The sequence below is a fragment of the Periplaneta americana genome, chromosome 13 (genome assembly GCF_040183065.1).
Source record: "Periplaneta americana isolate PAMFEO1 chromosome 13, P.americana_PAMFEO1_priV1, whole genome shotgun sequence".
Taxonomy (NCBI): domain Eukaryota; kingdom Metazoa; phylum Arthropoda; class Insecta; order Blattodea; family Blattidae; genus Periplaneta; species Periplaneta americana.
This window is the reverse complement of record NC_091129.1, coordinates 100,399,709-100,413,333: the sequence shown is the minus strand read 5'-3', so window position 1 is coordinate 100,413,333 and position 13,625 is coordinate 100,399,709. Positions and strand designations below refer to the sequence as shown.

The following is a 13,625-nucleotide window of genomic DNA, read 5'->3' as shown; positions in this document are numbered from 1 at the left end:
ATTTATGAAGCTGTGACGACACTATGAACAGTTTTATTTTATTGTGCGTAGTTTTCATCAGTGTCACCTTTCAAACAGGTAAGAAAGATATCAGCCGAATATCATGTAGGCCTAAGGCTTCAAATTCGAAACTTAATAATCTTATTTTTATGATATATAAATTTATATTTGAAACAATAGAAAACACAAACTGTAAGTAATTGTTTCTTTCTAACAACAGATAAATACATAAAGTATGTTATAGAAAAGGTAAAGTAGCTCCATTACATGCCAAATTGGCATAGGTGACGAGAGTTAGAGCTCTCAGTTTTACAGACAATCGACATTAATGGCAGTAGGGATGTCGGTCCCACCGCTATTATCCCCGAGGAAATGTCTCTGGTATTCATTTCTGTTTTCTTTAATTGGTTTATTTTACTTCGTTTTTTCAACTGCGATGATTATCTAGCATCTAAATGAAATTAAGGTAATAATGCCAGCAAAATGAGTCCAGAATTCAGCGCCGAAATTTACCCAACCTTTGCTCTTAATGGGTTGAGGGAAAACCCCGGAAAATACCTCAACCAAATAACTTGTCCCACCAAGATTTGAACCCGGGCCTGCCCGTTTCACGATCAGACATGCTTACCGTTACTCCCCAGCGGTGGACCCCATTTTCCAATACGTGTTGAATAAGCCCCAGGGCCATGGTGCGGTCTTGGAGATTAGATCAATGGGGAGAATCCATGACCCATCGAGAATCGAAACCGCGACCTTCCGGCTTTGCAGCGTTACGTCTTAACCGCGACACTGCCGCGCTCCCTAAAGTATGTTTTAATACTAATAATAACTAAGGAAACCATAAAACATGAATTCATTAAAAATCAACGTGGATCATCTTGGCACTTTAGCCTATGATCGTGACGGTTTTATGATTTGAAATATAGTATACGAATATTATAGTTAAAGTAATTTACATCCCTTGATTTTATATTAGGTGCTATCAGGTAATTAAAAGTTTTCTACAAAAAAAAATCTTCCTACAAAACATTATTGCTTTTCAGAATTCGAAGGCCGATCGTACCCCGATGAAACATTCATTTTAAAATAAAATTATTAATAGTGGGAAGGAGAGAATACCTAACCTAGAAACATGTCATTTAGATTTCGAAAAAGCCTTCGATAGTCTACACAGGCAAATGCTGTCTGAAATCCTATGATCAAGAAACATTCATGATAAATTAATTACAAGCAATAGACTTATTTATTTATAGTCGCTTTAACTCCTAGGTCATACCTGCACAAACAGCGCTCAACGAGCGCGCGCGCTCCTTCGGAGCGGGAGAGCTATGTTTACCGCTCGCCGAATCGGAGATGGAGATACGTCAGAATGACATAGACTTGCTATAGGTAGAGGAGAGGGAAACGACCACTCACCTATCTAGTGGAGTGCAGTGCGTATTCTCAGTAACTGTTTCACGTTGCTTACCTACTGCTACAGTACAGTAGACCCTATGGAGGAATCTAAAAGACGGAAAAGTGGTGATCAGGCAAATTCTTTCAATGTTGCATGGGAAAATGCTTATTTTTTCATAGCTGCTGGAGTAAATACTTGGTGCTTTATCTGCCTCAACATTTTGAAAGGTAGAAAGAAACGTAACATAATGCGTCATTACGAGTCCAGACATAAAGATACTAAAGATATTAATCTTCAACAATTTAAATATCTCTCTTCAGGGAAAAGCGCTCAGTGTTGATATGTTGAGTAAATTACGGGATTTCAGTAGTAAACTTACACTTTTCGTAAGTCATTTTCGGGAAGGTAATATGGCTTACTTTCGAACGATGAAGTCATGCTCGTGATGAAGTCATGTTAAACGATTATGTGCAAATATTAATTGAAATTCAAAATGAATTTAATTGTAGGTTCCACATCTGTAGAGTAACGGTTAGCGCGTCTAGCCGCGAAACCAGGTGACCAGGGTTCGATTCCCGGTCGGGACAAGTTACCTGGTTGAGGTTTTTCCGGGGTTTTCCCTCAATCCAGTATGAGCAAATGCTGAGTAACTTTCGGTGTTGGACCCCGGACTCATTTCACCGGCATTATCACCTTCTTCTCATTCAGACGCTAAATAACATAAGCTGTTGATAAAGCGTCGTAAAATAACCTACTAAAAGTCTTGTCTTAGTTGGAAATAAGTTTAAATTTATCATAATAAATTCCTCCAACACCAGTTGAAAAATGTCATATAAGTTACAGGTGGGTCTGGTTGGCGCAGTTGGTATAGAGCTGGCCTTCTATGTCCGAGGTTGCGGGTTCGATTCCGGGCCAGGTCGATTGCAATTAAGTGTGCTCATATAACCTCGGCAGTTGCGAGCGTCGTTAAATAAAACATTACATTTAACGATTTACAGCTCGGACTTATTGATCTTCAATGTGGCCTAAGGGCTAAAAATCGTTTGAATAATACTACTAGCCTGGTTGAATTTTACAAGACTAAACATTAGCAATAATATCCACGACTACACAGGCTGGCTGTGAAAATGATTGCTATGTTTGGCTCAACATATATATTTGTGAGCAACTGTTTTCTATAATCAACATTAATAAAGGCAGGCATCGAACATTCTGTAACTGATGTTTCATTACGATCAGTAGGCTACTGTTCCTTTCAGCTGCCAACAGCATAAAACCTCGTTTTCATGTACTGATAAATAAAAATATAAGAAAATGATGTTGTACATTTAAGTAGGTATAAAATTTCTATTATTTCTGTAAAATAAATATTTCTGTATTAATTAATAAGTCCAAGATAGTTTTGCAAACACTGAACGGGAATTCATTTCATGAACCTCGTAATAGTACTTCCTTTTGTGTATATTTTGTACGAGATTACCACTTCTTCCAGTCCACCCTATACAGAGCGCAGCTAATACCTGCATTCCGTGCCGTGCCGTGGGACTGAAGCCGGATGGTCTATGGCGAGTCCTTGGCATCAACACCTTTGATTGATTACCCCCTTTGATTTGATTACCTGGTTGGGTTTTTCCGAGGTTTCCCCCACCGAAAAGGCAAATGCCGGGTAATATTTTGGCGAATCCTCGGACCTCATTTCATCTCACTACATCTCGCAAAAAAAAAAAAAAAAAAAAAAAAAAAAAAAAAAAAAAATGTACAACATTGTAAAAATTTTAGAAAATTACTAAATTGTAAAACTATAAAACTTTGTAAAAATTGTAATTGTAATATTGTAAAATGTTGACATGTTCCACATCTTAAAGCTTCATTGCTCATGTAAGATCTATGGAATAAAATAAATGAATGAATGAAATGAATTCCGCTCATGAGCTGTGAGCCGGCTCGGAGAGCGCAAACCTTGTGCAGCCTGTCCTAGGTCATATCGTGACTGTCTATAATTTACTGTTTGGAATGCTTATTGTTGTTGTACTGTCTATTATACCGTGATAATTGGGGTTCAATCGCAATTTGCCTTCAATTGACTGAAAATTAGTCATATTTAGTTGAGGAAAGCCATAGAAAAAACCTCGACCAGATTGGTCGGCATAAGGGAGCGAATCCTGGACCTCCCGAATGTGAGTTCGGTGCTTTGCCACTAGGCCATCTTGCTCGGTAAAGTGTATATTTGCCCAGAAAATAAAATAAAAAATTGATACTAAACTCTTACAAAAAAAAAAAAAACATAGCATTTTGATAAGAGAGTACGGTAGGGTTGTCAGGGTCTTGTCAGGATCAGTGGACACTAAATGAAGTTCACCTACCTCACGCAGGAGCCCCTTGCCCCAATGGAATGGTAAGGCTTATTTATTTATTTATTTATTTATTTATTTATTTATTTATTTATTTTAGTGATTGGTATTACGGTAGTACTTACTTGCAAATGGCTTTTAAGGAACCCGGAGGTTCATTGCCGCCCTCACATAAGCCCGCCATCGGTCTCTATCCTATGCAAGATTAATCCAGTCTCTATAATCATATCCCACCTCCCTCAAATCCATTTTAATATTATCCTCCCATCTATGTCTCGGCCTCCCCAAAGGTCTTTTTTCCTCCGGTCTCACAACTAACACTCTATATGCATTTCTGGATTCGCCCATAATGCCCTGCCCATCTCAAACGTCTGGATTTAATGTTCCTAATTATGTCAGGTGAAGAAAACAATGCGTGCAGTTCTGCGTTGTGTGACTTTCTCCATTCTCCTGTAACTTCATCCCTCTTAGCTCCAAATATTTTCATAAAAACCTTATTCTCAAACACCCTTAACCTCTGATCCTCTCTCAAAGTGAGAGTCCAAGTTTCACAACCATACAGAACAACCAGTAATATAACTGTTTTATAAATTTTAACTTTCAGATTTTTTGACAGCAGACTAGATGACAAAAGCTTCTCAGCCGTATAATAACAGATATTTCCTATATTTATTCCGCGTTTTATTTCCTCCCGAATGTCATTTATATTTGTTACTATTGCTCCAAGATATTTGAATTTTTCTACCTTTTCGAAGGATAAATCTCCAATTTCTATTTTTCCATTTCGTACAATATTCTGGTCACGAGACATAATCATATACTTTGTCTTATCGGAATTTACTTCCTAACCTATCGCTTTACTTGCTTCAAGTAAAATTTCCGTATTTTCCCTAATCGTTTGTGGAGTTTCTGCTAACATATTCACGTCATCCGCATAGACAAATCCTGTCTGTTATCCTGAACTTTCCTAATGGCATATTCTAGAGCGAAATTAAAAAGTAAAGGTGATAGTGCATCTCCTTGCTTTAGCCCGCAGTGAATTGGAAAAGCATCAGATAGAAACTGGCCTATACGTATGCTGTGTACACCGCAAATCCATCACTGTACGTCGGTTCCCGTAACTCATTCACTGGCTATGAAACGAACTTCCGATGGCATGACATTGCTTTTGTTCATGGATAGCCTTGAACAGAAAAAAAATTACTGGAAAATCTACTTTTCCTTGTTACTTGGAACTGATATGAAAGAGACGCAATAGCAATCTACTCCAAATACAGTCAGTTTATTTCCTTCGTGTTATTTTTGGTCGGTTACTTAACAATGCTTTATCAACTACTAGATTACTTGCAGTCGACGGATTGAGGATAGCGAGAAGGAATTTGGCGATATGAGGCCGACAATTCACCATGTAATTAGGCCTACCTGATATTAATCTTACAGCATTTCATGACATTCTGTGTGGTTGAAAAGAGCAAACGATATTTTGCACTTTTAGTTCGGATAATAGATAAAGAACTCAGATAATGTCTTGTGATTTAAGCGCAGATTATAAATGCTCACTCACTTAAGGTTTTTAAATTTCAAGAGAGGAACACTACAACCTAGAAGATCTAGGCGCATTCCCAACTCATCCCGACTGTCTGCTCTAAGGTTCGCTGCATATCCACGTTTCGAGCAGGCAACCTCATTCACTCCTAGACCAGTTCCCTCAGTGTGTCTCCAGCCGGCGCCCGGGAATGCCATGGAATGGAAATCAGACGAAATGATGTAGATGCCTAATATGGGGAAACGGGAGAACCCCAAGAAAAACTCCACCTGCTACCTCGTCCGCAACAAGTGTCACTATAAGTTTTCAAAATGAAAAATCCCAGGCCATATGTACCACAAATGAAGATCCGCTGTTGTAATGTGAACAGTATTACCACGAATTAAAATTAATTGCACCGAATGGAAGTCAGCTGTATACTAATACTACAACCGTGACGTCCCTTCAGCCATATGTCCATACTACGTAACATAAAATCTTCCTACTCTCGATGCAGAGAAAATGTACGTACTATTGCTTCGGCAATAGCGTTCGATTTACAACAGTGAAACACTACGGCATTTACCTGATGAACGCTCTTTATTATTTGCATATTCTGCCGAAAATTTAAGTTACGGAAGATACATTATGAAGGTAAAAGGCAGGAAAGCCAGTTCATAATGGCAACAGCACATTTCAACACGCGTTTGTCAGCTATCATCTGTTATCATAAATATACGGGCATTTGTAATTTACAGTGTGTAATAATCTATGTAATCATACTTTTATTTTCAACGGCCATTTATATTATGGTAACGTTTCAGTTACATGCAATGGTCGTAGGTTACAACAACACCAAACGCATGAATGTTGTCTCATGTAGCTCTGTGTTTGTGTTTATGAACATTCGTAGTCCACTTCACATGATTTGAGTCATGGTGCATTCGTTTAATGTTATGTTGTAACAATTAAAAAAGTGATAGGAGTTTCATCGAATCTCTATAAATACGTAAACGTTTATGCTGTTCGTGTTTGTTATTGTGAGCATGCTTGCGATTGTAAGAGTGGTTGGAATTTGAAATAAAGTTTTATATTTATTTTCATTTCTGGCTTCATATTCCAATCCGTTCATTTAAGTTTAGCCAAAACATGACTTTACAGGTTATGGATGATTCATATATACTTACAGGTTCCTACAAAAAGCCTTTCCGGTTTCGAACACATGTAATTTACGTTCTATGAATCTGAGGTGCATGAAAATAATACCAATAGAAAGAGAAACTCAAAAAAGTTTAGTTCCTTACCTTAAAGATTTTCAATGTGTCCCCCCTTGGTAACACGGCACACATGAAGCTTATAGTCAAGTTCCACGTAGGTACGCGGATTTTCCGACCCCCAGATTCTGAGGTTATGTATGTTCACCTTACCAGAAAGTAAAAAGTGGCTTCGTCAGAAAACACCACGGAACGAAAAAATTCATCATCGTTTTCAATTAAAGTCTGCATACTTATGCAGAAATTTCTTCGTAGCATTTTTCCTCTGGTTTTAGGGCTTGCAACAACTGTAGGCCTAGTCGGTACGGATGAAATCGCAACCGCTTGCGAAGAATTTTGCCTTAAACTCAGTGTACCATTTATGGATTGAAGACCCACTGGGTGGATCTGCACCAAACATTGTTCGGTAATGCCGTTGCATTATTAATAACCGACTGGTTCACGTCACGAAAATCAAGCTTTTCTGTCCTCTATAGCAGCCATTTCGCCTCAACAATGAACAAATTTGTTTATATGCGCTATTATGAGACAGTTTTACCAACTAGGAAAACAATGTTACCACAACTAAACTTTTTGAGTTTCTCTTTCCATTGGTGCTATTTTCATGCACCTCAGATTCATAGAACGTAAATTACATGTGTTTGAAACCGGAAAGGTCTTTTGTAGGAGCTCTGTATACAGTTATCTAGTATTTTATGCTTGTTTTTATGTTGGTAATCTCGAATTGTAGGGATGGATAGTTGTGTAGCCTACCTTATAGGCCTATAGTTCGATATTCAAAGGAATGAAGTCGTAAAGCTGTAGCCTATGCAAAGTGGAACATTAATCTCACTATATCTAAAAATGGAGATTTTGTACACTTGCTTCTGGTTTCTGAGGTAAGTCTTCTCGTTAAATACTTCATTCCTGGTTGGGTTTTTTTACCGGGGTTTTCCCTCAACCAATTGAAGCAGAATTTCTGGGTAACTTTCGGCGTTTGACCTCGGACTCATTTCGCCATCATTAATTCACATATCATCATCATCATCATCATCATCATCATCATCATCCATACCATAGCCCGGGTTAAGTTCACGGTGCGGCGTGCTGTATTTGTACAAGAGCGTGGCCGTTCGGCTACATAATCATTCACAGAATAGGAGTGGTAACCACAATAAACCTCAGGCTGCAGTGTAAGCCTTCGAGACCGTTCTCCACACAAGAGAAAAAACTACTTCATAATCGCTTCCTCATTTCATGAAGTCTTAGTTCCGAAATGAATGAAATTGATAGTCGAATCACACATTAGCATGACACCAATGAGTTGTTTGAAATTGTCAATTTATAGAAATGGATTCATTTTTAAAGTGAGGTAATCTGCATGATATGTATTCTCTATTTCAGTGGTCCCAAAGTGGAGAGTCTTGAAGAGCTGAGGGGAGGTCGCGAGATGATTTACAAAATAAAACAAAGACGCCTTATTTTATTTTATTACCAATGCCACCAGGTTGTCATTTGACATTTCTGGTCTCTTCTGGCAATGGCTTACTTGTAACTCACTTCTGAGGTTGGGGCGCCTAGAAAACGGAGTTACGCTGCCCCGATGATATAATGATTGGATGATTATGAAGTACCAGGAGAGGTCTTAAACCTAAACCTAACCTAATTTCCAGACCATGGTCGGATACAAGAACATTTCCCTTTAGGGAAAAAATTCCTATGTAGTAACCGAGAATCGAACCTGGGACCTCATGAACTGTAGTTAGAAGCTTTTTTTTTTTTTAATTTTAGCAGGTTATTTTACAACGATTTATCAACATCTTAGATTATTTAGCGTCTGAATGAGATGAAGGCGATAATGTCGGTGAAATGAGTCCGGAGTCCAGCACCGAAAGTTACTTAGTTTGGCAACTGCTGATCTGATTGAATTGTTTACGCTTTTAAATTGATTTAATATACTTCCTATGTATTTTTATAGGCTAGCTCAAATGATGAATAATTGTTTAGGTTTGGAATTTGAATTATCTGCTTATTATGTACTATACAGGGTGGAAGGGAAATAACCCTTCAGCTTCGCAGAGCGAATTGTTCATATTGAGTATAACAAAAAAGTCCAATACCATATCGGTGGGAAGTTTATAGTTTTCGAAATAAAACATGTTTTTTTCCTAAAACCTTAACGGCGTCGTTGTGGATAATTACTATGCATAGGATCTTGATTTCTCTCAATACCAATAGAGAATGTAATAAAGTATACTTTTTTCCTTTGTCGTATTTCGATAGAATGGAGGATTTTGGTGTAAATTAAATAAAATGTATTGCAAATTTGTTTCCTGATTAACAAAACTAGACGCTGCAACCCTGATCAGCTGTTCTCGCTCCGTATGAGTTGGTAGTCAAGGTCGTCTTGTTCTAGTGCCGTTCTACGCTTGGTTTCCAGCAGGATATTAAATATTGTAAATAGTAAATTCAGTGGTTTTGAAAGTGTTAGTTGAAAATACCTGTCAAAATATTGTAAATAGTAAAGTAATTTTTTGTGAAAATGCCAATTAAGATATTCTAAATAGTAAAGTCAGTGTTTGTGAAAGTGCTAGTTAAAATTACTACGTTTTCATGGAGTATTCAGATCGATTCGAATAGAGTTTCCGCATTGAATACGATGTCCCCGATCCCTGTTTTCATGCAATTTTCAAAACGTGTTGAAAACGATCTGAATACGGAGGTTAACGAATACGGAAGATGAAGTTTCGAAAGTAGTTATGTTGTCATCGACATGTTAGCATGTTGGTCACTCTGTAGGCCTTAGTTATAAACATTAATGAGTTTTCTTAATGAGGCACATGAAAACTTAATATTCTGGCCGTTAATGAAGAATGGTAATAATGGCTTTCAGGAAAATACAAAATATTATGTGTTAAAACACGCCTTTTCAACATACGCAATTGAGCGATTGTAAAACAGCTGACGCATCAAACAAATGACGATCGATCATGCGCTTAGCGTATTGAGATCGTTCAAATTTGAATACGATTCAGTCGATAAGATCTCACTTTTTAGGTGTATCGACCTTGAGACTCAAATCGTTCTGAATCCCCGTTTTCATGGAAATTTCAATACGGTAATCAAAGTTGCCTGCCAGCTGATCCGTGACACGGGCAGCGTAATTCCAACATTTCGCAAAGGGAGTCGATAACGACTGACGAAATTGTTGACAGGGAAGAGGAGATTTTAAATTTGGCCGAGAAAAACCCGGGCTGAAGCAGTCGCATGATTTTGTTTACATCTCACGTTGGATGAGTTCAATCCCTCCGTGCGGAATCGGGCATTGCGATGTTGCCAGCGTGCTTAAACTTTCGATGCAATTATTTAACTAACCGCACACTTAATCTCTGAAGGTATAATAGATTTTTTATTTTCATGTAATCTATCTCTCCTTTCAATGTGAAGGATTATATCGCTTTCATCCTGTATATTTTATGCAGTGCCACCAGCATAGCTCATTCGGTAGATTCGCTTTACTGCTGATATGGACTTGGGTTAGATTCCTACTTGGGCTGATTACCTAGTTCTGGTTTTCCGAGGTTTTCTTCAACGTAAGGCAAATGTCAGGTAATCTATGGCGAATCCTCGGCCTCACCTTATCTCGCCAGAAAATTGTGTAACTCTTGACTTACATTTTGAAGTTTCAGTGTTAATGCAAGACTAAATTAAAAAAAAAAAAATTCAGTTGTGCAGAGTTTCATGATTATATTTTTAAGAAGTCTAATGTTTTGCGTAATTTTAGTTTTTCATAGTTTTTGACGAGGTTTATTGATAGTTATTCTTTGTGGGTTTGAATATTTTAAGAAAATGTAAAAATAAACGCATATACAGCAACTTTTAGTGTATTTTAGGTTCCGATGTTCAATTTTCTTACATTATCTTACAATGTTCTACATTTTGGTATAATATCCTATATTTTGAACCATTGTGTCCTACATTTCATTAAAATAATCTGGCAACTCTCTTTACTGCATCTCAAATATACATTACACCAACATTCATTGTCCTTGCCACCTACGTAGGCCTTATACAGTATAATGACAGTAAGTACAGTAGCGAGGGGGGAAATGATAGCGTAGAACATGATGTAGACAGACAGCTGCAAGGGACAAGTGAAAAGGGCAGTACTTTATCAAGCAGTATGTGATTGCTTAAGTGGACGTTACTTACAACAGAGTTTGTGATATAACATAATAGTAGTATGATATATGTATGTCCTTTCGTTCCGTCACACTGAACGTTCGTGAAGCGCATCCATCTAACTCTATTTCCTTATATTGAATATTTAACTGGAGTGTGACAGCGGAATGATTGAGGAAAGCGGAAGAATCCCGAGAAAACCTTTAGCATTATATCACCAGAGCTCGAAACAAGGTCCGCAGTCATCGTAAAGCAGTCAAGTTACCAAGGCGGCTTAGCAATTACGTTACGCAAGTGTTACAAGGTCAATGCTGACATTCTCTGACAACGGTTCAGTGATTCCCATTGTTTCTGTGTTGGCTTCCCTTACATTCGTTTCAACTAGTCATACATTCCGATACTTAGATTTTTATTTAACAACTTATGTTAACTTAGGCCTACTAAAGATATCTGCCATGACTGGGTGGTGGGTTTTCGTTGAAAAATCCACAGTGACACTTGTGGTGGCAAGATTGCAGTTGGAATTTCGCTCGCATCAGCATTTACTTTCTGATCTCCATCCTGTCATCGTTCCATAGGATTCTCCTGATCGCCGGCTTACGACACACGGAGGGTGGCCTAGGGACGAGTGGGTTGCTTGCTCGAAATATGGATACTCAGTGAATCTTAAGGCTGGTCCACAATAAACCGGGAACGGAAACGACGACGAGAATGAGAACGGAAAAATTGTTAAAGTAAATTTATTTAAATGTGAGCATTCACAATTAACGAGAAGCTTGCCGAAGCCCGGGAACGGGAACGTGAAAGTTAATTGTGAATGCTCACATTTAAATACATTTATTTTAACAAAATTTTCGTTCTCGTTCTCGTTGTTTCCGTTCCCGGTTTATTGTGCGTCTAATCAAGCGGCGTGGGTTGAGAATGCTGCTACCTGGGGATCACATCTGGTAAAAGCTCTCTCAGATAGATGTGGTGTTAGGTTCGCCTCTTGTTTCAGGATATCAGGTTGTAAGGTACTGAAGATGACCATGTTTGGTGATAAATGATGATTAGGAACCGTATTTTTTGGTAATAGCAATACGCGCGAAATTTTCCACAATTACAATCTTTGTTACATCTACTCGTACCTTCTAGATATCTAAATTATCATATTTAAGCAAAACTAACTCGCAAAATATGTATTTATCCTGGTAATAATGAACAGTTTGACTTGTAGACATTTTGTTTTTGCAGCATTAACTTCCCATGATTGTACGAGAAGATTCGAAGAGAATGGCACTTACGTAGACTTTCGGCTCCCCCCTACTACCATTAATGCACAACACAATGTCAATACGGCGGTTGCTGTAGTCTGCGATACAACGAACTTTTCTGTTGATTTTCGAGTTGTCATTTTTTTCCGGTTATTATATGCTTATTTAAGTTGTGTTAACTCTCGCTAGTGGTTTTATTTTATTTTATCCGTCTTAGTATTTATTTTATTATTGTAAATATTTTTGTTTTATCACTATTATTATTATTATTATCATTATCATTATTATTATTATTTATTATTATTAATTAATTATTTTGTATTACAATCTTTGTATCATTTCTGTCACGATTATTTTATTTTTATTATTATTATTATTATTATTATTATTATTATTATTATTTCTATCTTCAGCATTATTATTTGATCCCTGTAAAATTTATGTAGACTACTGGACTGTACCCGAGCACGAGCATATACTCATTTCGGGTATCTATTCACATGTATTCATTTCATATGTAAATTGTAAATAAATTTGAATATTTGGAAAATATCGCGAAATTTGTATCACTGTGCGAAATATGTCAATAACCACGAAATATACCCCCTCTGATGCAAACAGTCTACTATGAAACATGGATCTAAATGTTGTAAAGCACATTTTTGTGACTTTCGTTTCAGTTAATTTGTTAATTGTTTGGTAAAGTTAATATTTATATATTTTCTCAGTGGATATTGTGTACACTCACTTTTATGACTATCGAAAAGAGATCCATTTCTGTAGACGACTGCAACAAAGATTGAAGAATGTTGTAAGTAGATATGTATATGTGTGTTACATACAAAATTCTTCAATCTTTGTTGCAGTATGTCATGCACCGAAATTACCCATGTTATTTCACCAAAATATACGGTCCCTAATGATAGTATATCGAACTTGATAAAATAGGAATATGACATTGGCAGTAAACCTAAACATAATCAGTTCTCTCAGGTGATATTATCTATCTATCTATCTATCTATCTATCTATCTATCTATCTATCTATCTATCTATCTATCTATCTATCTATCTATCTATCTATCTATCTATCTATGAGTGGTCAAACCTCTGACTTGTCACGCAGACGGCCCGGGTTCGAGTCTCGGTCAGGTCTGGAATTTTTCAACTGAGAAATCCATAGTGACGCTTATGGCGGACAAGGTTGCATTTGTGGTTTTTCTCGGAGTTCTCCCGTTTTTCTCCCTATTAGTCATTTACATCATTCCGTCACCATTTCTCCAATTCGTCATCATTCCATAACATTCCCCGATCGCCGGCTGGCAACGCACGGAGGGGGTTGCCTGCACGACACCTGGGTGCGCAGCGAACCTTAGTGTAGCCAGCCGGTGTGGGTTTGGAATGCGCCTGGCTTGAGGGTTAGCGCAATAGACCGTAACAGGTCACAGTGCTGGGCCATAGTGCCCCTCTCCCGTAAATTCAATTCAAATTCGGTTTATGTGGATCGGGGCCCATTCGGCTATTTGACCAACAGCTGTTCTGTGGACACGTTTTTCATTCAATGATGGCATAATAAATACTCGTTCGTTGCTTGAAATGGGACCATGCCGAATCCGTTGTGAACATGTCGGTTCCCAAGGTCTCCAAAATGCCATCACTCCAATAG

The 13,625-nt window shown here is 37.7% G+C and overlaps 1 protein-coding gene across 2 annotated transcripts in view; it reads left to right on the top strand.

The window, feature by feature from the left end:
* Positions 1 to 13,625, top strand: part of LOC138712159 (uncharacterized) — a 32,494-nt gene continuing 18,869 nt past the window's right edge. Inside the window, exon 1 of one of the 2 annotated variants that reach the window (XM_069843642.1) lies at positions 1 to 78. The gene's annotated coding sequence lies outside the window, so the exon portion shown is untranslated. The remainder of the gene's footprint in view (positions 79 to 13,625) is intronic. The other variant, XM_069843641.1, reaches the window with a different exon arrangement.